This window comes from Cyprinodon tularosa, unplaced genomic scaffold, assembly GCF_016077235.1.
Source record: "Cyprinodon tularosa strain WSP-4 unplaced genomic scaffold, ASM1607723v1 ctg51, whole genome shotgun sequence".
Lineage (NCBI taxonomy): Eukaryota > Metazoa > Chordata > Actinopteri > Cyprinodontiformes > Cyprinodontidae > Cyprinodon > Cyprinodon tularosa.
Genome location: NW_024039241.1, coordinates 4,294,611 through 4,319,968, shown reverse-complemented (window position 1 = coordinate 4,319,968; position 25,358 = coordinate 4,294,611). Strand labels below are relative to the sequence as shown.

At 35.7% G+C, this 25,358-nt stretch overlaps 1 long non-coding RNA gene across 1 annotated transcript in view; it reads right to left on the bottom strand.

The window, feature by feature from the left end:
* Positions 1-12,898: 12,898 nt before the first annotated feature.
* The window catches only part of LOC119795369, a 105,380-nt gene continuing 92,920 nt past the window's right edge, over positions 12,899-25,358 (bottom strand). Inside the window, exon 3 of the long non-coding RNA XR_005282319.1 lies at positions 12,899-12,989. This is a non-coding gene — a long non-coding RNA (uncharacterized LOC119795369). The remainder of the gene's footprint in view (positions 12,990-25,358) is intronic.

Here is a 25,358-nt window from a genome sequence, read left to right as displayed (position 1 = left end):
TTTATTAATTATTTTTTTGTCTTTTAATAGATAGATAGATAGATAGATAGATAGCATTTATTGTCACTGAACAAAATTCAACGAAATTTCCATTGCAGCTCCCGTGCAAAAGGTCAAATATATACAGTACAGACAAGCAAACACACAACAATAATAATAACAACATACACAACTAAATCAACTAAAGGCACTCAGCCATGCCATAGACCGATACATATACATGTACATCATTATTAATCGTGTATATCGATATATAGATATATCTATATATATATATCTCTTGCAGAATCCTATGAGGCGACGTATCTCATAGCAAGGCAGAATTAGGGGGCTACAGCTGCTGCAGCGTCGGGGGGGGGGGGCTGTGAGTGACTGCACTCATCACACAGCTGCTCAAGCTGCAGGCAGGCAGAGATTGAAACGGAGTGCTTACAGTGATTATATAAGAAATCAATACAAGTAATTAAAAAATAATCATTTAATCATCATAACCGTTATTAAAATAACATAGTTAATTTTTTATATGCATTTTTATACATTTTATAATTTTTTAATTATTCATTTTTTAATTCAATTTTATATTAATTTTATATCAATTTTATATTAATTTTATATCAATTTTATATCAATTTTATATTAATTTTATATCAATTTTATATTAATTTTATATTAATTTTATATTAATTAAGGCGGGACTTCCGGTTTAATTAAGGCGGGACTTCCGGCTGTCACTTTGGAATGTGGGCGTGGTTTCGAGTTTGATGAAAGGTGGGGTATATAGTTTTTTTCAGGTGAAACAAGCTTTTAAAATCACTCCAAATAAGTTTAAGCAGAAAGCGAATTTCAAGAATTTAAAAGGTACCAAAATCAAAGGAAAATTTGCAACTAGAAAGTGTTCCAAGGAGGGTTTTCTTTTTCTTTCACAATTCAGATGATATAAAGTAATACAGCAATATTGTACTTACTGAGGAAGACCTGGCTGCATTTATGGGAATGCCTCAAAGTTTGGTGGTTTTGGTGAAGTTGATTATGCATCCACCTACACCACAGAGAAGTCTCTGAGCCAGTTCGGCGGTGGTGCCTGTGGGAACCTTTATGGTCTTTAGGAACTCCAAGCATGCAAAGCACTGCAAAGAACAGCACTAGCAAGCACACAACCTGCATTGTTGTGTCAGTACTACACAGAGTCACAGTAGTGTAGGTGTGCATAAAAAAAAGAGAAACCAAAAGACTTTTGGTTTTCTAGTTCAACATCTTCTGAATGAGGAAAAGTATTAAATAGATTCCAAAGTTCCCCATGGTCCTAGTTACAGTACATTCTAAATATTCCTTTAAAAATGTAAAATAAGAACACTTAAATCAGATATTTAAAAAGAAAAAAATAAATAAAATAAATGGACCAAGCAGAAGATATCTCTGCATGTCCTACTAACTCTTCTTTCCACTGTTATTGAGATCTGCTGAGTACATAAACCCCTTTGGAATTCAGCCTCTTTATAAATCTGCTGAGATTGTTTGTTCCATGTAGTCCAATGGCAAAGTAATGGGGGTAACCCCCTACCAGGACGTTGAAGTTCACTCTCTCTCCACCGTCCTCATACTCAATGGTGAGACGTGTCTAATCTTACCGGCCTATTTATCGGTGATAAGTATCTTTTTAATATTCAAAGGGAGTTTTGGGATGCTCCGTCTTTTCTTTAGCCTTTTTTTCTGCGCCTTGTGAAGGGTGGGGTTCCTGCAGAAAATATGCTGGGCTTTCTTTTGAACATACTGGCATACAAACAATACCTCGGCCCCCTTGGTGAAAAGGTGATGGGGTGACAGCCAAACAGGGGTAAGGAAGAAGAAGCCTTCATTCTCTTTTTCCCAGTGGTAAGTCTATTTCATGGCTTTCATTTCCCTCCCACTGAGCAGGATGGCATGAAACAAAACATTTCCCCTGAAAAAAAAAAAAGAAAGATGCTGCCTATTTAGGAGAAAACACAAAAATCCTTTCCCAGTAGACAGAAACACATTTATAACCCCAGGAAAGGGGTGCAATTTGCGTTTTAACCATTTTCTCTCTGAAATATAAAAAAATGGAAACAGATTTTTTTTCTTCATTTCAATCACTGGGATAGAGGAAGGAAGGAATTTTAAAAGCTAACAGCAACAACAATCTTGTTACAGTGTTTTGCAGCTGTTGATTCTATTCACACAGACCATCGCTAGATGTTTAGATAATACATTACATACCATCTCTCAACTTTGCCAATAATCTTTACTTTTTTAATCATGTCCAGATGCACTGAGACAGTATAGCCGTGGACAATAAAGAACCTAAGAGCAGCCCTGTATTGACACATCTAAAGAGTGCAGTACATCAGACTGCAACCGAAGAGCCCTTATAGTAATAAAAATGTGTGGTATCACTCCAGTAACAATAACCAAGGTGGAAACCTAGCACTAACCATTAGAGCTCTAGAAAGAAAGGCTGACTAACTTTAAGATTGTGAGGGAGGCTAACTGGATTTCAGAAGAATATCTTGTTCTTTTGAGATTCTAAGCAGTCTGTAAGTGGTTTTGCTTGTATAACTTTTTTACCTATTGTGTAAGAGGGCAGGAAATTATGGTAAACAAAAAATGGCAAACTGCAAATGTTGCTAACACTACTTCCACATTAATTCACATCCACACACGTACAATTCTTGTGCCTACCCTTGCAAGAATAAAAAGGGGAAGGAAAAGGAGGCAGAATGAGTTCCATTTGGATTTTTCTAAAAATGTGGAAATGCTAATTTAAAGATAATATATGTAAAATAACAGTTTTTGACTACTTTTAAATCCACAAACTGTTTCTGCAATGCTGACAGAGTTAATAAATAAACACGGTATTCTGGCTTATTACAAATTATAACCTCTATATTTTGCTCTTTATTATTTTTTAGGTGATTTTGCCAGGTTGTTACCTCTGTTGATTTGTAGTTTATTTACATTTTGCCTCCTCAAAAATTCAACAGGTGGAGTTTTGTATTTTTAAGTAAGATTTTTGACTTAGGCTAAAACAACTCAATTATTAGAGCCCCTTAAAGGTAAATTATCTTCTCATTTAAGCTAATGATACCGGGTGACAAGAGGCAATGAAAAGCTTAGAGACAAAAAAAACTTTAAAGGTAACCAAAAACAGAGCACAGCATGTATAATGTGTTTTAAAAGGGAAAACTTTACATTTAACTGAAGGAAAAAAACAACAACTGTATTGTCACTCAGGGTGTCTCTTTTCTGGAATAATTTCACATTAAAACATCAGTTATGGTTAAGGTTAGTAAATAAATGCAACAAATATATTATCTAAAACTGAACAAACACAAAATTGTTGGGAGAAAATTCAATAAAACCCTGCTTCCATTCCAGTGAGCACTTAGTCAAGTCATATCATATTTTTCCAGAGAATCTATGACATAGAGCGAAGTGGTTGCCTGACAGTTTGACAGCTCCAGTTCATGATGGACAATTAAGCATGCCTCTTCTGCTGTACAAGAGAATCAATAACTGTACAAGGAGGGCTTATGGCCTACTTAAAAGCTAAAATTATCCAGTAAGTCATTTCCTAAATCTGTGTAATTTAATTCAGATTTGTATCATATACATAAAAAGTAATCTGAGAAACAGTATTTCTCTGAGAAGTTGAAATCTTTATGGGTCTTTTCATAGCAGCTAAAAGACTAATAATTTAACAACATTATAATATAGACAATATGTTTGTTACCGATTAACTGTTAAATGGTATATAGACACTGTAAAACATGCCTTTAGATGACAGAGCAAGCCACTTAGAGCAGTAATTATAAAAAAAAATAGTAAAAAAATATATGTAAAAACTTAGCATTAAAAATAAAATAAAAAACTTTTTCATCTGTCAATATGTTTAATGTAGAACTGCTCAACTGGAAACATTCTAGTTGGACCTTATTTAATTTAGTAAAATCAATCTGGTAACGATTTCTTTTACAGTACATCAATAATCACATAATAATATGGTAATAACATAGCAGGTCAAACTATATTACTTCGTAACAAGAAAAACTTTATTTGGTAATTGCCCAAAAATTAAGTAATTACTGGCATGTAATTATTACAAGTGTATGCTACTATGTAACAATGGAGACATTTGGTGGGTAATTACCATTTAGTTACAACATAACGGTTTCTATTATTGGCCACAACCTACCACCAGATTACAAAGTAAATTGTAAATTATGATCAGCTAAATAAAGCATTAAAATAATGAGCTCAAGTTACATATAAATAAGAGTTTAGTTATGAAGTTTGGCTTGCTGTATTCTAGATTTGGTTTTGTGTTATATGCCAAGTGATAAACTGCATTTTACTACATAATAACACATTGATTTATTGCTGTAGATGAAATAACCGAGTTACCTGGTAATAAAAGTTTGAAATCTGAGAAGTCTGGGTTTACCTTGTCGGCCTAAAATTTAAAGCCCAGCACTTACCAAACTTCTCTATACAGTTTTTCTTGTTACCTAGTAATATAATGTAACTTGCTATGTTATTACCATCTTATTACATGGTTACTGATGTACTGTAAAATAAAGTGTTACCAAAAATCTTCTTTAAAGAACGTTTTGCTATCAATTATTATTATTCGATTACTTGGAAAAAACAAATGACAGATTAATCGATTTTGAAAATAATTGTTAGTTGCAGCCTTAATCCTGTTGTATTAAGTTCTCATTAAGCTCTGAGCCACAATTTATTAACCTTTTTTAATTAAATTGAATTCAGTTTATTAATACAGTGCCAATTAACAACACATGTCATTTCAAGGCACTTTGCAGTTCAGCAGATCATACAGGCAAATTGATTCAAAGTTTTCTATCTAAGTAAAACCAGTTGATTGCATTGACTAATTGACTCCAAGGCAATCCCTCACTCTAAACATGCTTGTAGCGACAGAGGAGAGGAAAAACAGGCAGAAACCTCCAGCAGAACCAGGCACTTTTACACTTTTAAAACAAATCCTTTCCCTCACTGAACTAGAGAAAAGTAAAGCTGTGGACATTTTAAGAAAATAGACTCAGAATTATTAATTAAACTGGGCTCAGTTCACCTGACCTTCCTTATCATCAAAATGTGTTAGATTATTTGAACTAAACAAAAAACTCAAGAGCTTTTTATAATTATGGACTTTAGATTTGATTTACTATTTGTTGCTGTTGTTTTGTGACCTTCTTTCTTAACTATATGAAGATACCTACTCAATCATCCAACTAATTCATAAAAATAATGACGGCTCTATTAAATAGCATACTAGAGGGCATAATACATTGCAAGATCTAATATGCTACAAAACATAAACATAAGTATGAGAATAGCTATATTTATGTTTTCTCAACATAACCTTTCTATTAAGTTTCAACAAACTCTTCAGGGAACGCCCTGTAGCATCACACAACTCCAGTCGAAAGAAGCATAACCGGGAAAATGAGTGAGTGAGGGAAGAATAAAGAAAGTCTGAGTGCTTTACAGGATGCCTCAGATTTAGAGCGATAAACAAGCTGTTTCTGTTCCGCCTGCCTGAGCACACTGAAACCTTTTTTTCCCTGCGTCTTTTAATGGGCCTCACATTAGCATCTGTTTAGCGTCAACCCCGACATGGCCTGTGGAGGCTGATTAAAATAACCATTCTATCACGTAACATCCTGGCAGGAACATCAAAATGCAGTCAGATGTTGAAATACTTGCAGCAACAGACAACCAGGAGGTTAACATCAATGCTCTTTACTTTTACAGACAAAGAAAAAAAAGTTTATTAGTTGCTTCTGTTCAAACAATCTTACAGGGAGGTTGTGCACCATATGGGAAGACAGGAAATGTACTCCTTCTGCAGAAAGCCACAAGATTTGTAATGTGGAATAAAAGGCCGTTTCAAAGCATAGGTAAGCTGAAATGACAGTTAAAATTACTGAATTTTACCTCAAAGCAGGTTATTTAGTGTCTTTATCTTCCTTGTAAGAATCATTGCATTAACATTGCATTTAAAGCTACTGCAACTTAGGGTTTTAATGACTGACAGTAGGGGACGGGGGCAATGGAACCAAGTTTATCTTTCTCAATGACTGCTGGACCACAGTCAATAACCTTACAGCTAAATCCAAGAGAGGACGTAGATTTTATTGTGTGGAATCTGACTCTTTATGAATACAGATTTAAACTTAAACTATTAAGCTTAAATTATTTACTGGTGAAAAGCCAATCATAAATTATTTATTAAGCAACACATAAGCTGGTTAAGGCATCTAAAGTAACACAATAAAAACTTTATATACTGCAATTGCCTTGAGTTTGACACATGATCTAAGCAAACAAGTTCTAAAGAGTGGATTGTCACTAGGGAAAATCCTGCAACCATCTCTGTGTTTGTATTCAAGCCAGATGCTGTGGTTGCTGTAATCAACAGCACACTTTGCATAATCAGACCCCAAGAAACCATGGAGAATTTAAGAACAGTCTCTTTGAGGCCTGACTCGCTTTTTGGAAGTCTGTTTTGTGAACTTATCCACAGGTAACCACGAAAAAAGACGAAAGTACAATTGCAATTCTGTATGCATGAAAGAGGCCATATATAGTAGTTTGTGAATATCTACTTTTCCATAGGGTGCCAGAAACAATTTAGGATGCTGGGATAGCTGTAGGAGTAAGGTCTAGAAGAAGTTTAAGGCCTACAGAGGGAACAATAAAAAAAAATAATCACTGAATTGTGTTAAATTTGCATGCATCAATCTTAATGCATCGTTTCAAGATTGATATACTTTGGTCCTCATTATGTTGCCACAATGCTTAACTCTGTCCCCCAGGCGCAAAGTATTTAAACTGCTTGAAATGTTTGCTTTATTCAAAGTAAAATACATTTTATTTTTGTAGCAGTATGTAGAGAAGAAAGCTGTAGGGTATAAACCATAATCATCAGGATACAGCTTAAAGAATGGGTTTGAATTAATTAACAACTAAAACTTACCTACATCCCTGATTAAACTGCTTTCTGACCAATAAACCTTTACGGCTTCTTAATCAACTTTCTTTAATTAGTTTTTGCAGATATTTTTATATTTATTTGATAGGAAATCTAACTAGAATGTAAAATGATCAGAATCAACATTAGATTCCAGCTTTCTCCCTGCAAGGTGATGAGGTCCCCTTGAGCAATACATTTAGTCTCAAGTTGCCTCTCTATCTTTGTATTTAAGTATGAATGTCTGAGTGTCATGGTTGCAGTTGGGTGGAAATCCCTTAAAACTAAAAGCTTTTGATTGGTCAATCCAATTAGCATTTCCATAAGAAGAAATTGAACACATAATAAATATTTTTGATTAACTATAAAGTTCTTTAAAGACAAATATCAGTTACTAATCACGTTGAAGTTCTGAAAAGAAAAAAGTGAAGACCAGACTTAATGTGTGCTAACAGTGTTCTCCATCTCAAATACAAAAAAAACAACTAAACCTTTCTTCTCTTTCCCTAGTACGATCAGCTGCTAAAACAAATGGGTGCTGTGATGAGGGAAAAAGTATGATCAATGGGATACGCAGCGGCTCTGACCTCACACCAAGCACCAGAGTGGAGAGAGCAGGTGTAGCTCTTATTTATAGCCCCCCACCTCATGACATTTTCTGTCTAAACCTAAGATATTGAGCCCTGCTGAGAAGTTGTTGATTCTCCAGACAGAACACCAGCACCCCCCCTCCCACCCCCCGCTTCCTCCCTTTTCAACACAGATACTTAGACAAACAGACCTAACACTGGCTGAGGCAGAACTTTAAATAAAACATGTCTGTGCATGAATCACATTATCAGTAATAAAACGAGCAACGGTTTCACAGATCATCGAGCCATCAGTTTTGGCTTGACAGTTATTACAGTCATTTGAACAGGGAGGGTTTGTTAGTGAGGTTACAGGGGATTTTTATGTTTGCTCATAAAGGTAGTAAGATGATCAGCAGGTAAAGGCATCTTCGCAAGTAAATGGCTATAAATCATGATTCAAAACACATGGGGGGGTTAGAGTTTTATAGAGCACTCCACATTTATAAGAAAAAAATCCCTCTTGATGATGGAATGATTACATAGATGAAAAAATTACTTTAAAATTTTGCTAAATTAACTACCCTTAAAAAAGGTGGTTATTCAACTCTAAACAACTATATTGCTTTATTAATGGGCCTATATCGTGCAACATACAATGCTTGAAAAACTCATATACTGTTGTGCAAATGATGGAAATAATTTGCAATTAGCTACACTTCTCAGTATCTGTGCTTTTTGGTCACTTTTCATTGTTGGTGGTGCTTTCACACTCGTGGCAGCAAAAGAGTGGCTCAGGGAGTGCATCTCATCCAGGATGCCACATTAATGTGAGCTTTGGCTAAAGGGTTTGCTGTGTCTGTCAGTGTGGGCAAACAGGGTCACACTGCTGCTGCAGAGAAGGTGTTGCAAGGAACCAAAATCCTAGAAATTTGTTTGTACACCCAGATTAACCATGGTGCAGTGCATGTGTGGTTAGTGATGCCAAGCAGCACAACAGAATGATTCTAGAAGGAGATTTGTCCAGACACCCAAGTAACCCCTGGTTAAAGCGCCTGAGTTTCACAAGCCAAGCAGAAAATGTCAGGTGCCAAACAGAAAACAGTTTAGATATATTTCAGAATAAAATCAACCCACCAATTTATACTAAGTTGAACTGCAAAACTAGGAAAGAGAGAGGCTGTTCTATGGGAAAGATAAATAATCATTGTTTAGAAAAGATTTATGGTGGACTTCGGATATGTAATGAAACAGTTTATTAAAGTATATAAGCATATAAGTAAGCAGTTTAAAGGAGAATGCCAGTTTGCCAGTTTGGTGACATTTATTTTTATCCTCTTATGCTTTGCAAAGCAGAAGGAATTTAACCTCAAAATATAAAACTGATTTACATAGAATAAATATCTTTTTAAAAGGATAATACGCATGTTTAACAGGGCAAGAAGAGATTATGAGCATTTAGCAAAGCCTTAGTTTACCATATTATCACAAGGACACTTGAAACGTGAGTCTGAATATTCTAATTTAATTCTGAGCACACAGTCTTTGTAATTTTAACCATCTCAAGTCCTAACCCTTATTCCAGTGGCTCTTGACCACATGACTCCACCTGAAAAGAATGGCGCACACCCATTTATTTGGATATTGCTACAATTATAATGGGCAGATTAGGCAGATGATAAGAGACCCGACAAGAAAGCAAATCTCCTCTGACATCTGCAATGCTGAAACTGGAGGAAGCTACATGTAGGGAATTGTTATAAACAAGTATTTCTTTTTTGTTGCTGTTGGAGATTAATTCTGTAGCTACACAAAAATAGTCTGTAAATGTGCAAGTGCAAGTGAGGAAATCTTAAGCTTCCTGTATCATATATTTTTTTTTTCTCACCAGTACGATAAGTAAATTAAATGAGTAAAATGGTGCTTTCACACAGTGCTGGTGCTGTGGTTAGGGAGCAATATAAATAAAGATGACACTGTCAAGAAAATTGGCTTTCAGCATGGAGACTCAAGGCTACAGTACATGTTATAGCCAAGCAATTATTGTAAAGGTTGACTACAAAACATACTGTAGCTCTCAATCATTCATGGTAAACCTGTCAGTGCTAATGGAAATCCAGAATATCACCCCAATACCTTCAACACACTTTCACAAAATAAAGCCCAGTAATATGTAGTGATGATAAATATATAATGTATGTTTGTCTATAATGTACAGATACATTTTCAGTTACTTCATACCAAAAATCTGTAAAAATCAGAAAACATTTGGAGCCAAAAAAATCAGAGGATGAAATAAAGGATTGGCATTGAGCAAACTAAAAAAAAAATAAAACAAAACAAAATGCCACATGCAAAGATGTCTCATTACAATTTAACCATTGTCATAGCAACTAGTTTGCAGTGTCAACAACTGACAGAAGAGCTTTATCACTTTAAATAAGCCAAATAATAAAAATAATTCTATGATTTCTAGATATGATGAATTCAAATACAAAAATTGTTTCATGTTTTTACAGAATTAGTTCAACTGGCTCTTTAAATTATTAAAGAGGCGATTTATACATTATTATATGATAGAGAAATTCAGTAAACTGTAATATAGTTATATTCTTTGAATATATTGCTGTTGAATATAAATTATTCGGTGTAGCTTGAGTGTTACAGCTTCTGGAATTAAAAGAAAGTGAAAAGTAAATGTTAAACAGCTTGTTGCAACACTTCAGAACATGACTACACAGGATTTTGCAGTGAGGAGAATTAGGCTGCTTTGCCTGCATGAATCATAATCAGGTCAGAAATCTACATTAGATATAAATAAAGATAACCTTGGAAAAATGCCAAAAAAAGTATTCCAATTGGGCTTGGAAGTGGACTAAACTCCAGGATTAACCACACAACATCAGAAGGGAAAGTAATCAGAGGCTGCAAAAGCATGTGGTGGAGGTTTACTTTAGAGTATAACAACACTCTTAAACATGCAGTAAATGCAACAGTGCAAATGTTAAGTTCAAAGCACATCCATGTGTTAGCCTTGCCTTGTAGAAGTACAAGCCAAAATACATTATAATCACCTTTAAAATGATTGCCATAACAAATTTTTCCTCTGCGTTTAACCCATTCCTTAGAGAGGAGGAAGTCACTTTTTGCAGCAAGTGGGAAACATTCTGGGGCTTAGGGTCTTGCTCAGGGGTCCATAACCTCAAAGACTGTAGTTGCAGTCTGTAATTCAAACTGGGGATCAGTTCAAAAGTGTTGCTCTCTCTATTTTATGTGTGTTTTTACCCAAATTACTTTGATCCTCCAAAGAACAGTCTTTGACAGTTCTTAGTCAGTTCTTAGTCTATAAATCTACATTTTCTTACATCCTCTCTTTATATATTCAGCTTCCCAGTGGATAGTTTGTTCTAGATGTTAAGGGAAGACTGTTTCAGAGGAGATAAAATGCTGTTTTACTGCAGGCTTGACCCTTCGATTCTGCAACCGATCAGAGATGACAGCATGGCAACCTTTGGTTCTCTATTCCTCCCTATAAAGATATTTCCATAACCTGACAAAAAGAGCAGCCATCTGAAGTTGCCGTCCTTTGTGATCTGTCACAAGCGCAATGGAAGCTGTCAGGGGAAAGGGAGGATATGGGTGCTGATGTGCTCTCTGAAGTAAAACTCAGCCTTTCATGTTGAGGCAGAAGAACCAAAGAGCTGTCTCCTCTCCGTGTGTCTGCCTGCCAAGAGGCAGCTAGCAAAGTGTAAGTGTAAAAATGTGAGTACGCCTTGCTAATCCACCACACTCTCATAGGTCACTCTCATTTATAATAAATGGGTAGTTCGCAGAGCTCTTTGATATCGTGAAACAATTAGGAACTCGCTCTGAGTCAGTATGTACGGGGACCAATAAAAACCCTTTTAATGTAGTGCAAACTTTAGGTCATCATTTGATACCTTATAAATTTCACTGTGGGCTGCATCAGCCCAAGGCCAAGGGTTTTGTATAATTGTATTATTATTCCCAAAACTAAGCCAGATGCTTTTAGTTAAAGAATGAAAATAATGCCCAGCCACTAACAACACAACAAAAATCCATATAAAAGATCATATATATAAATCCTTCATATAAGGATTTTTAACCATAACGGACATAAATCACATAATAATTAAGAAACCCAAGAAATGGGGAATCTCAATTTTCAAAAAGGAGATCATGCCCCTTTAAAATTGATACTTTGGCATCAACCCTATCAGATGCTGTCCTAATGTTTTAAGGAAAATTCATCTAATTTCCAATACAGTGACAAGGGCAGGTCAAAAGTCTTTATTTTCATGCACAGATGGGATTAAATGGTCAGATTAAAAATTAATGTCTGTCCAGTGGACAAAGTTGTGTCTACTGGACAGAACTTAAATTTTGGACAGAACTTAACAGAACTTCACAGAATTGTCTTATACTTTTGTGTACAATCCCCTCAATGAAGACTTTATTAAGTGCTTTTTGTCTCAAATTTTAATTTTTTGAGTACAGGGTTGCCCTGGATCGCTCTTAGCCTTATTCATTCCATCAACTCTAACCATTCTCTCTCAACCTGCTGAAACAAAAATCATGAAAGAATGATATTGCAATCTGCATGTTTTATCATGGGGCTGTTATCTTTCCTGAAGACCTTGTCTTTTGCAAGAAGGCCTCATCTGATAAGAGCATCGTTTAAATGTATTTACTTTTTTGTTAAATTGTTTTTGGCAAAAGTAAGTGGTTTTACTCAACGCTTTCTTTCAACAACTGCTTTATTATAGGCTCTTACCCTCTCCCATCTGAGCAGTGGATATCTGTAACTCTTTAAAAAGTTAAGATGAACCTCTCTGTTCTATCTGTGATTAAAGCTAACCCACCCACGCTATTAGAGTTAGGTGACATGCCATATCTATGTGGATTTTGTACAGTATTATGCATACTTGTTCTTTTTCAGATAACGGAAGAAACACACTCCGTGGGATAATCAGGGCTTAAGTTAAAACTGCATAACCTAACAAAGCCTTAGCTTCTTCACACATTTATGTCAGATCTATCTGCTGTGTTTCATGGTCTTCATCAGTCTGTTTGTTTATTATGTTCTGCATAAGTTTGAAAAATATACATCTCAAGATTTAAGTAAATATACTTAATTTCTTATAAGACTCAAAAGCCATTTTCAATAAACAAAACCATGTCACACTCCTTCTGTTTTAATAAGTTGGGCACAAATATTTTTCTGATTCAGTGTATATCATCCTGAAACAGATATTTGGGGTGTTTTCCTCAATTATCATGCAATGCAGTGGCATTACCTGTGTAGCCCAACGAGTTGTCGTCTTCATTTTCCGGGGCAGGAGCTGCTGTTGCCCCTTCTCTGGCACCATCCTGAGTGACTCCAGTCTCTGTCAACAATAACACCATAGCATCTGAAAAACTGGATGCATTCTGCCCACTTTCCATTCCAATGGTCCAATCTTCCAGCCCTGTGTTTCCATCAAGGCAAACAGCAAACATGCTCAGAAGTACCAGGCTCCACCTTTGCAAGCAAGATCTCTGATTTCCAAATACGCACATCTCCACAAAGAAGCCAGAGATCTACAACCCATAAAGTTTTGAAAAAAAAAAAAGAGGCTAGTTTTAATCAGTTTATGCATTAGTTTAATGCATTAATGTAATAATTTCTCTGGGCTCAGCGTGAGGTTGTCCTGTGAGGATCCTGAGTGGGACACTGAGTGTAAAACAGTCATCTCATCCATATCAATAGCCAGAAGTGGCTGCACCCCAAAGAAGCATGTACTCAGAACGGGGAGGGGGGGGGACCTATCAGAGGACACTCCACATGATTGACAATGCCAGTCTTTTTAGAGGGACACTCTGCACACACTCATGATGCAAATATACTGACATAGCGTTAATTGCTAATCTGTTCCTTTTTATTCAGGCTTTATCTCTGTACCGGTGTTGCTTTCAGATTGACAGGTTGAGTGTGGGAGACAGGCGGCGTGAGGGCGGGACAGTTGGGGGGGAGAAGGAATAAAGAAAAGGCCACACGGGTCTGGGCGTGTGCAGCTCATCATGAAAACAGGAGAGCAACTGTGCCCTTATGATGGCTCTGTGTGAAATAAATCAGACTGAGCCATGCCCACTCCCATTGTGTCCTGCTGACAGCGGGTTAATATGGGGTTGGGTGGTTAGGGCGGGAGATAAGAAGAATCTTAATCATCTAGCCCTTTTAGTTGAGTGACTGGCAGTCTCTAGGAAGTATCTGCTTTGTAAATGAGATCTGGCTTCATTTTGGATGAAACGCAGAAGGCCAGACAGAATTGTTCATTGGAGAGTACTTTGGATTACTAAAGTGTGAAAAGGAAGGTGGAAGGTGACAAGTCATTTTATTGGCTCCTGCCACCATTAGGAAATTAACAGTAAGAGCAAAGCAGGATTTTTTAAACACAAAGACAGATTTAAAACATTAAAAGGGTATGGCACAAAAAATAAAATAAAAAAGAATCACCTATGTTGTGATTATTCAGTCAATGTGCCTGGAGTGCTACAATTAAACTCACATTAGAATGGCTTCATGCTGAGAAAAACCTATTATCTAGCTTTTCTCAGTTAATCTGTTTACCCACAAAACAGCATCTGACTGGCAACACTTAGGAGATTAAGGACGGAAAATCACATAAATGTTTGCATGCAGGTTAAAGGACTAGTTCAGATTATTTTCAGGAAATGTTTAGCATTTCTTTTATTACTACACAAAATAATTTGGTATGTATCCAAAACAGTTGGCACCGAAGCCTGAAGCTAAATTATGAGCAAGGGGCCAAGATCAAATTAAACAAACAAATAAAAACAAAATGGCAAAAAAGGATTTAATGTGAATGCCATTTATGAATATTTAAATCAAAATTCTGTTTGCATTGGACAAATCTGTATGAATATTTAGAAGATTAGAAGGTTCTGCAGGCTAAAAATGCCTGCTGCCAGAGAGGGACCAAAAGCAAAGTAAACTTCGGATATCCTGCAACAACTTGAGTTTTATAATTACTGCAGGAATTAAAACTTAAGCTATTTAAAGAACCTTTTAACAACACACTGTGCTATGCATTTTTTCAGTGCATAATTTACCATGATGCAGCAGCGCTTTTCTGCTAGCATAACAACAAGCTGGCAACCCAAACGGAGCAATGTTGCAATGAAAATTAAGAATGTAATCGAGAGTTCATCTTATATCTTCAGATTTCTTAGGTAAAGCTAGCAAAAATCGTTGACTGGAAAGTTTTTTTGACCATTTGACATCTTTCACCGACTACAAAATTACAAATTCAGAACGCAACGCTTTGGGTTTTTGCGTCACATACATAGTTAATTGATTTGTAGTTATCTATCAATCCATAGTTATCTACCAGCTCTTTATCAGTCTGGCTGACCAGGCTAACTTGTTCAAAAATAAGTTTAATGCAAAAATTACAACTCATGCTTACAAGCATATTTAAATGTTTCCCTGGCTTTAACTGGATCAAATTGATAGTTATTACCAGGGATTTGCAGAACATCATAAAAAGTGATTCATCCAACTCATACAGCTGTGTTGGAGCCGGGACCCATTTAAAAGATGTAGTCACCCTTCCCCATAGACTGGTAGTCTTGGTTGGAATATACTTTGTATTATCATTTACATAAATCCTGATTGGACATAAATAGTTCTAAATCAATTGTCTGGTTCGGCGGTTTAATTCAATGACTTGACTATAAAAGTGCATAAACAAAGTCTGGGTAGGTTTTGGTCACTCTTCAGCTGGCAACCTTGATATTATATCAGAACCCAATTTCTGAATTATCCCTTTAACCAGTTTCTGACATGGATGAAATGTGATGGTGCACACATGAGATGAAACCATGCCTGACATCTTTATCACAGACATACACATCAGCAATGAGGTACCGTTTCTGACACCGAAGGACTCACAAGAAGAACTTAGATATTAATATATGCTTTGTCTTTTATTGAGAAAAAAAATAATATTTTAACCCTGAAAACGGTCATCATCGATACAACTGACTTCTAATGAAAATAGAAAGAGCACAATAAAAACACATTTTTTTCAGAAAAGATCAAGAATCTACAGTCAAAAAAGTGTCTAAAAGCCATTTATGTAGTTGCTTTAAATGTCACTTTGCTTTTCTTTTTGTTCACTTTTGTCATCAGTCTGAAATCATGAGCTTTATAAAATGTGATGCATTTTTTTAACTGAGGACATTTTTCAACATGTTTGTATCTTTTTCTAGTTTTCTTATATATTGTTTTCCTGTTTTTCTGTAGTATATCTCCTTATTCCATATGTTTTTGTGTTAAACTACTATTTTCTATCTTACAGATTTGCATAGGTAAGGGTAATATTTGCAATGTATTATAATATTTATTTTATCATTTATATAAGATGCACACAAACATAATCAGCTTTACACTGTTTTTATGTGGACAGTTTTTGATTTCCTTGGTGGCCTGCAGTCAGAGGTCCAATTAGACCACTGTAGAGTATATTCACAGGTGGTGTACCCAGCTGCCCCGGTGGCATAAGGACAACAAGGACCACAATGTTACCTCAATATTTCCTTTCTAGCCTCAAGAACTCACCCAACACCAGGGGCCCCTGCTGGCTAATTAGAGTGACACATTTGCGAATAATGGAATACTTAATAAGAGATACAAAAGCAGACTTGGCCCTATTCGTCTTTCTCCTGCCCCCCTGAGTCCTTTTTAAACACGACAGTGTCATTTTTCCCCAATCATGAGCCTTTTTTCATAGACAAGTTCACAGTGCACTCTGCAGGCTTTGTGTTCTATTTTTATACTCTACAATAGTTTCCAGTCGCAAATGGCCATTTGGAGAAACTGAAACTAAATCAAGAAATACAGGTACACTTTATATAAAAACAAAAAGGCAACAAAAGCAGAATTACTGCTCATTTAGTCAGTAACATTTAGGATATGAATGAAAAATATGAAGATGTCTGTGTTCCTTCATTGTAATCATGTTAATAACTGCAACACCCGGCCCAGGCAGCCCATAAAAGAGATGGATGAGTCTGAAAAGATGATGGGGGGGGATACATCAACTAACCAATGTATTTGCTGAAGGACAGAAGTTGTTTCATACATCCGGATCAAGAGGCCGAGGCCTTGAATGGGTTAAGAAAACCACAGAGATTAATCATATATATAAAATATATATATATAATATATAACATAAAATATTCTTCTTTAACATCAGTTTACTACGTTATGTCAAGAGCAAAACAACTAACATAAATGCTTTAAAGATTTCACAATGTAAAACCTTTAATTTGCCATTTCATATTTATGTGAAAACTCTAATGTTTAGTCTAAGCTTTGGTGTAAAGTTCAGTCTAAGGTTTACTCAGAGAAAATTATTTTGCTTAATATGATTTTTAACATGGCCTAAGACCTTGTTAAAGTCCAAGTATAATATTGAAACCAATGCTGGAATTAATATTGAACAATACTTGTGTCAAAAGATCAATGTTTTATTTTTTCTCCTCCATGCGCTTAATGCAGCACATTCACCAAATTTTCCCCATTTGCGCCACAGCATTTTCCTGCTCCCCCAATCGCACCATCATGTGGTTCAGGGGCATCAGCTAAAAAAAAAGTGTTTGTTGAGGTGTGCTAATTTTGTTTTATTGCCTTAAGATTTCATTTAAAATAGTTAATGCCCCATTCTTCAATTGTAATTATAGAGATAAAATTACAAAAACATAAAAACATCAAGTTTCATGATACATCAAGCTTAAAGGTAAAGTGGAGGATTTTTGCGAATTTTTGAAAAGACCCACCCTCTCCACTTAAAAAAAAAATGCACATGCACAACCCTGTACACGCTCCCGAGAGGGAACACCTATTAAACACATATGAGAACATGCACAAACCCATTTCTCCTCGTGCACGCTCTGTTTAAAAGTTGCTGTTTGCGTCGCTCATACAAGCTTACGTTCCAAAAGAAGATTTGAAATTTCTCCACTATGTCAGACTCACTTATGTCAGTAAGTGAAATTGGGGACGAGCATGTAGGACGGCCTTAAGTAAAAATATCACCAGAATGATTGACCATTAGAATGACCAATTATTTAGATGATCCACCCGGAAAAAGAACTAGCCTGACGTAGTCCTACTCAATTCTAGTCAGAATATGAGTCTGATGCTGCTCCATAGAGCTGTGATTATGGGGCGTGTTTTGAACGAACCAGGAAAAAAAAATGCCTCTGCACTCAATTGGATAGACCTACAACCAATAAGAGCAACGGAGTGCGTGACATATGTTAAGCGATGCATAGTTGTTGTCAACAAAAATCAAAGCGTGCAGTTGCACGCCTATAATAAGAAGATGAGCCTTGATCGCGTTTCTCTGTTCCTCTTTTAAAATTAAATTGCTGTCGATATCTTCTAGAACAGACCTAATAGCAGAATCCACTCACCTCAACTCTCCGGCGGCAGCCATTGTTGTTGTCACCCATGCACGCTTTGGTCACATGGTTGATTACGTTACTGTTGATCATCTGTCCATCATCGTATAAAGCCCGCCCTGACAATTTGATTGGATCGCCAGAGGGTGGGCGATCATACTCGCGCTACTATGGAGCAATGCCAGACCGAACTTCCCAACCTCAAACCTTGTGGGCGGGACTAAGTTCAGAATGGCACCCAGGCTAAAAAAGAACATCCTCCATTATACCTTTAAATATAAAAAAGTATCAGTATCGATATCAGTAATATTGAGCCTGTATTAACTTGCTGTCAGATCGATTACAAAAATCCCTGTATCGCCCATCTCTAGTCTCTACTTTATGTGTTTTCTTGAAAATTTGGAGCCTTAGGGAACACCGCAAGTTCCCTACTGACACATAAACGTCCCTATCCTCCAGGTAGGATTTAAACTAGTCCAGTAATGTACCAGAAAGGCTGAACCAGCTTACCAGACAGACTAATAAAATGAAAAATAAAGTGATCAACAGTGTCGAACGCTGCACTGAGGTCCAATAATATATCACTGTGGTTCTTTCACAGCCTGAATTTATACGGATGACATTGAACACCTACATCAGGGCAGTCTCTGCTCTGTGGTTAACACAGAAACCTGACTGGAAGACATCAAAGCAGCTGGTCATTGTTAAAAAGGCATTGACCAGTTAAAACACTACTTTTTCAGTAATATTACTGATAAAGGGGAGGGGAGGACCAATTTATCCAAGCTCCTCTTTTTCTCTCTAGTAGTAAAAACTTGATTTCAAACACAGAAAAATCTACTGCATATGCAACCCCATATTAATTTTCTGAGTAGAACAGACATCAATGAGCAGTGTTTGAAAAAATACTAAAAAGTTTCAGATTTGAAGACTGACTTTTAAGCTCAAAAGTTGTCTAAAACAAAACATTCTTAAGTCTTTTATACCACTATATGACATCTCTCTATGCCCCTATAATAATGGAGGAAATTACAAGACTAAAAATCCACAATAAGTTTCTCAATCTAAAACAGATGTTTTATAAAGCTAATGTTAAAACTATGAATATTTTTGTATTGATTGAGTGAGCCAAGGTGGACTTTCCATCTCTCTGTAATAGAAAAAATCTGAAGTTTGATCACTACCGAATGAAATCAGAGGCAGATGATTTAATAGGAAAAGTGTTTTGCTTGATAAATTTATATAAATCTAAATCACAAAATGACCAAATACTATTCTACTAACAAGACCTGTTTGAATGTTGGAGTTATGAGCTGTTTGAGCATATTCCCACTGTGTGTAATGTTATTTTTCGAGTTTACTCTTAGAAGTAGTTGGGGTTAAAAACAAAAAGGGGACAGTAAAAATAGAGTAAACCTGTAAAACATTTATGCTTTCAATTAAGAAGCTGAGAGGGCTGTTAATTGTCAGCTGTTTTTATGTCAGTGAATTAATCAACAAGACAATTCAAGGGGAAACAACTAGGCAAGTCAAAAAACACTGGAATTATTAACCATGTGGAAACAACAGACAATTTTTGACTGCTTATCAGTAACATTCAGAAATTCAGGGACTGGTTAAGATTCTAGCCTTGTCTAAGAAAATGCACTAAAAAGACTGCGTTAGGAATGCAGCATGTCAACACTCCTTAGTGAACTGAAAGACAAAATGTCACCAATGCTAATATTTTTCACAGATGTTTTCTCCAAATGGATGGATCATCAGTAAAAAAACAAACAGATCTACAATGTGATCAGACTTGCCAATTTATCAAGTAAATGCATGCAAATAGATTTCAGTGTAGGCAGTTACGCTGCAGCTTTGTGTGCTTTATCTCAAACCAAACATGATTTTGTCGGTTTCAAAACCCACGGTAAATACAGGCACATCATCCCCTCAAAGCTGACTTCTTGAATAGTTCACTGTTTTTTGTGCTTAAATAAAAGTGCTAATGTCAAGAGGGAAAAAAAATCGATTTGCATGCTGATAGATATGCTTGGAAAAGGCTCAGCAGTAAACCACAAAAAGTAAAACAGTGAGACAGCTTCGGGACAGATTTTGCTGGCTTTGAAGGTGCTAAATATTGTGTAGTTTCTAAAGTGAACTTCTTATTTATTTTATGCATAGATAAATAATTCAATGTACCATCAAATTATGAATTGGAAAAATGCATGATTATATACACCATGAAATAATCAAATATACTCTTTATATGAGGACATTAAATATTAGAATATCATTTTTAAGTACATTCGTTTAAATACACTTATTATTATGTCATTCTGTACTTTATTTCATAGTTTTCATTCAGCAGACCAATCATTAAATAATTTAAACCGTCATCTTGACCCATCAAACTGAGCAGATGGGATTAGGAAGGCTGGAAGAACCAGGCATCTGAGTGGCTACATTACACTGAGCTAGGCAAGTAAGTAATTTCCCTCTGGGATTATTAAAGTATTTCTGATTCTGATTCTGATTCTGAAGTCAACTTCTTCCTAGTTTGCCATGACTGAGATCAGTATCTTAACTGTAAAGTGTGGACATAGTTTCTATTATTTGTTGCAAAGTATTTACAACTTACTCTGGGTGAGCTACTCCAGACTTCATATCTCTAGTATGTTCCGAAATGCATAAAGTTAACAAGAGAACACAAGCTGGTGTGGGCAGTCTGAAGTCTGCAGGAGCTTCCACAGTGAGAGCTCTCATGAACATATTAGATATTTCAGATCAAAGTAAGGACATAAGGGTGGGGTTAAACACTGAGAATCTTTGGTAAATAAGTTACAGCAAATTATTAAAAATAGTTTGGCACTTTGGAGAGAAATTTTTTTTCTCCAAGTCAAAGTAAACTTATAAGAAATTGTCTTGTCTTGCACAGTGTGATGCTGCTAATCAAAGATTAGGGTCTCTATCTGACTTAATTTCGAACCTATGGATTGACCAAAGACTCCAGATGCAGGTATAACTAGAGATGCAAAGAAAACAGGCTATTGGATGGGGTCTGTTATATTAAATAATACCAACTATTTCCAATCAGTGAGTGTCAGATGTGTACAACAGTATAGGCTATTCTCTTAGTAGTACATAGTGTGTAGTTATTTTGCCTTCAGCATAAAATATTAGTATAACCTTGTTTTAGTGATTGCTCATCTAGCATAAATTTAAGTTTTTAAAGTTGTTTTAATTTCAGAGTTCTTACACAACTGTGAGATCTAATTTGTTAAATATCTTTCATAGGTGCATTTTAAATTTAACCGTTAACATATGACAACAGGACATCAAAAATATAATTTCCAATATTCAATGGCAGGGAGGTTTCGGTAAACAGAGAACTAAAGACTAAATAGCTGTTTATAATTCCCTGCTCACCGCTGATGTATAGCTTGTGAAATGCCTTTGGTTGTTTGTGGCTTTTGTGCAAGTCGATGTGAAGGATGGGACTTTTTAATTAAAGATCAAACAGGAGCAAAAGATCAGACTTTGATGTTATGACATAAAGGTTTCAGCTTGCACCAAGCACACATATTAATTTGTTTCTATTCACAAGCTGTGTTATGGTAAAAACAAAGTGAAGAAAGAGATTAATACATCATGCTCTAAAAATTTTGGTTGCCAAACTGATGTTGTGTTGTCAGGAAATAACGTGTTCTTAATGTGCTTTAAAGGAAAAGAGCTACAGTTACACTGAAAATGCCCATGTGCATGAGAGTTGGATGTTATAATACAATGGGTAAAAGTGAAAAAAAAACTTGTCATTTCACCTTTCCGATTTATGATCCCTCATGGGTTCGTCGTTGGATTACCAACTTAAAGAGGGAGGATTTGCCATCGAACTTCTGGTCAGAGAAAAAACACGTCATCAATCTGTTACTCTGCTTCGCATATGCCACTGGTTGTCGCCATCATGGATAATAGCACGTTGTGACAAACACAAGATACAGCACTGGGACTTGCTCAACAGCCGATACCGCACTGTAACATCACAAACTGGTATTTGGCAGTACTGCTCTTTGGGAAACATATATTTCTTTTGTAAAGCACATTTAAATGAAATTACACTTAAATAAATAATTATCATTTATTAAAAAGTATGTAATAATTTTATACTCAAAGTACTTTTAGAAGTTTTATTCTGAATTTGATCAGACTTTTCCTTTAAAGCTGTCGAAGAACATTGCTTGGCACTTTATTTATTAAATCAGGTATCTTATAACAATGCTTTTCTTTCACCTAGAAGTGGGGTGAAATACTTAAAGCAAAGAATATGTACAACTTTTTCTGTTGTTGCAGCAGCTATAGTTCAATGCGTATCTGATCTAAAGCCAGGCAAACTGAATAAACAAGAAGCACAATCTCTTGTCAGCCTCATGGCTCTTCTGTGTACGTAAACACTTGTTCTACCATGGATCGGTGCTCATCAGAGGAGAGCATGCATGTCAATTTACTAAACCAGTCACAGCCCAATGACAGAGTGTAGATAAACCAACTTATGCTCTCGGTAGGCCAAGCTCTGATTAGAAGAGATTAAAACTGAGCTCTGGGATGTGAAGATGAGTGGTAAGAGGAGTGCAGGCATACAGCCAGCGTTCTCTGCATCTCAGCAGACTCTATAATCAGATAAGCACTAGCAGCCTTGATAGCAGAATCAGATTTTTTTTTCTTGTAAGAAGATATGCAAAAAAGCTGGTGAGACCATGATACATAACATTGACATTCTTGTTCCTTTTGCAGTTACATGTTACAGGTCTAGGAGTCAGCAAAGTTTGGCAGCATTTGGATGTTGATCTACATCACATTTGTTGGTATGGCTCAGATCATTTGCAAGTGTTTTAACCACTCTATAGATGTCAAATCCAAGGGATTGCTGTTTCAAACACCCAATAAATCATTGGAAAGGAATTTGGGGGAAGTAGTTTTTAAGCTTCCTGAGATTAGACTCATTCATTGACTTCGTTGAAGCCCTTGGCATTGACAGGAAAGTAATGTTGTGTAAAAAGAAAGACAAACGATCTCCTAAATTGTCGGGAGAAGAAATTCATTAGGTTGTCAAATGAAAATGGTCTTGAAGGAAGAAAAAGCAGACATATTACCTGGGGCAGGTGTGGAGCCAAAATACTTGAAGACAAATACTGATTTATAATGTCATAACAGATTGTCTTCTCTGTCTGACAGCTTAAGCTATACATTGTAGCTGTGGAATTTAAGTTAAGCATTTAGGTTTTAAATATCTGCCAGGTGTTTTGGTGTAAATGGATAAATTTAGAAGTTTCTCTGTAAAAGAATGGAACCTAATTAAATTGTGCAATGTACAACAACTGAAATGATGTCCTCAAAAAGCCTTTAAATCAACTTTTTTCCCCCTGCAATTCAAACAATTACCTCATCTATTCAAAGCTTGTTTTCATCTAAGAACTAGCCTCGAGGTGTTCAGGTGATGATATAATTAACGGCTATGAACAGTTCATGGTATTTTGTGACATATTTAAAAAAATATTTCAGTGGAAAAATATGCTCAGGGTATTTTTATAGTTGAGGATCAGGTATATGCATATACAGTATAGTGCTGTACCTGCCATATAAATAAATGTCTTTATTTGTTTTAGAAAAAAAAAAATAAAGACTTGTAATTGTTAAGAGCAAAAAAATTGTATATACTTTTTTATCTACGTACTCATTATTTTTTAGAAATTCTTTAAAACTTGTAACATTTATTTAATGGTCTTGGCTTATTCATCATCCAACCGAAGAATGTAATGCAAAAAAATAGTTTAATTATGTTACTTAAATAAAGAATCTAAAATGCTCAGACACCCTTTTTATTACTTTGACAGGTCCTTATAGTTGGGTTTTACAAGTATGAGCACCACATGATGTTGATCGCTAATGTCTTATATAATATTATATGTTCTTACTTAGAAAAAGAAAATATCTTGATAATCGTAACAGGAAATGAAGATTTTTTTCTGACTTCTTGTACAATATCTAGCAATCTGTTTGCACTATTGAATGAAGTGTTAGAAAACCTTCACAGAAGAATGCCTCTTGTCTGGCTTTTGATGGTTTTACTGGCTGGAAAGAAATGGTGTCACATGACACATGGGAATGTCAAGACACCGGTGGGCCACAGGCTGTGAGAAGGTTGTAAATTCATAAAGGTGAGAAATGCAATGAGCCTCTCCACACGTATTGCCTGTAAGTATTGCAAGCTGTTTGTTGCATTTTTGACAAGTGCTACATAAAATAAGCTTTGATTGACTCAGCTGTTGTTGTTTTGTTTTTTTTTGTTTTTTCTACCTTATCTTACTTACAGTAATGCTGAATTAATTAGTCTGTGTCATTCAAAATAACATAAATATACACACTTTATTTGAATTGTGAATACAGATAGGAGTCATTACTGATGCAGGACCTCTTATTAGAAATTTAAGTGGAGATGTTCACTTTAAGTGGCCTAAATGTCAGCACAGATTAATGTAATCTCATTAAATATAAAGTAGTTTGTTTTTACTTATGGTCAATTGAGTTAATTTTACATTGTAGAACTTTAAAGTTAAGGGGTAATGTTACAGGACTGACAAAGTTACAGAGTTGTATTCAATGTAAGTATTCAAAAAAATAAACTTTTGACTCATAGCACATGAAACAACCACAATCGTCAATGCATTTTTCCTGGAATTTCACTAACTCTCATTACTCTTATTTATCTATATCAGAAAAATGCAATGTACATTTGTATTAAGTGTGCTTTGCTCTTATAGCTCTACATAAAACCTAGAGGTAAAAAATGCCTTGCCTTGAAATGTTATCTAAATAAGAGACAGTCTGTAAGCAACTTAGTATAGTATAACTACAGTATAACTCAAACAAGAGCAAGGGTCTAGAAAACATGCTATTGAATCCTGTGTCCCTCTGTCCTACTTATATGCAAATTGGTATAGATATAGTATTGGTCTGACAGTTGGTAGGATGAGGTGTATTATGATATTTTCCAAGCATTTAATTACTTAGGGTATGTCTTGTGCTGATATACAAATAACTAACTACAGCCCCCACAATGCCTTGCACCTCTGATATTACTCCAGAAGTAATAAAAACCAAGAGCAAGTTCTCTGGTCTATCTTGCAGTTAGCTGCTGTGTTGAACCTCACTTTCTTATGATACCTTTAAAGAATAAATCTGCTAAGCCGGGTCACACTGTTTCACCTCTGTCTCTGTGCCCTACTAATTGAAACAATGTACTATAT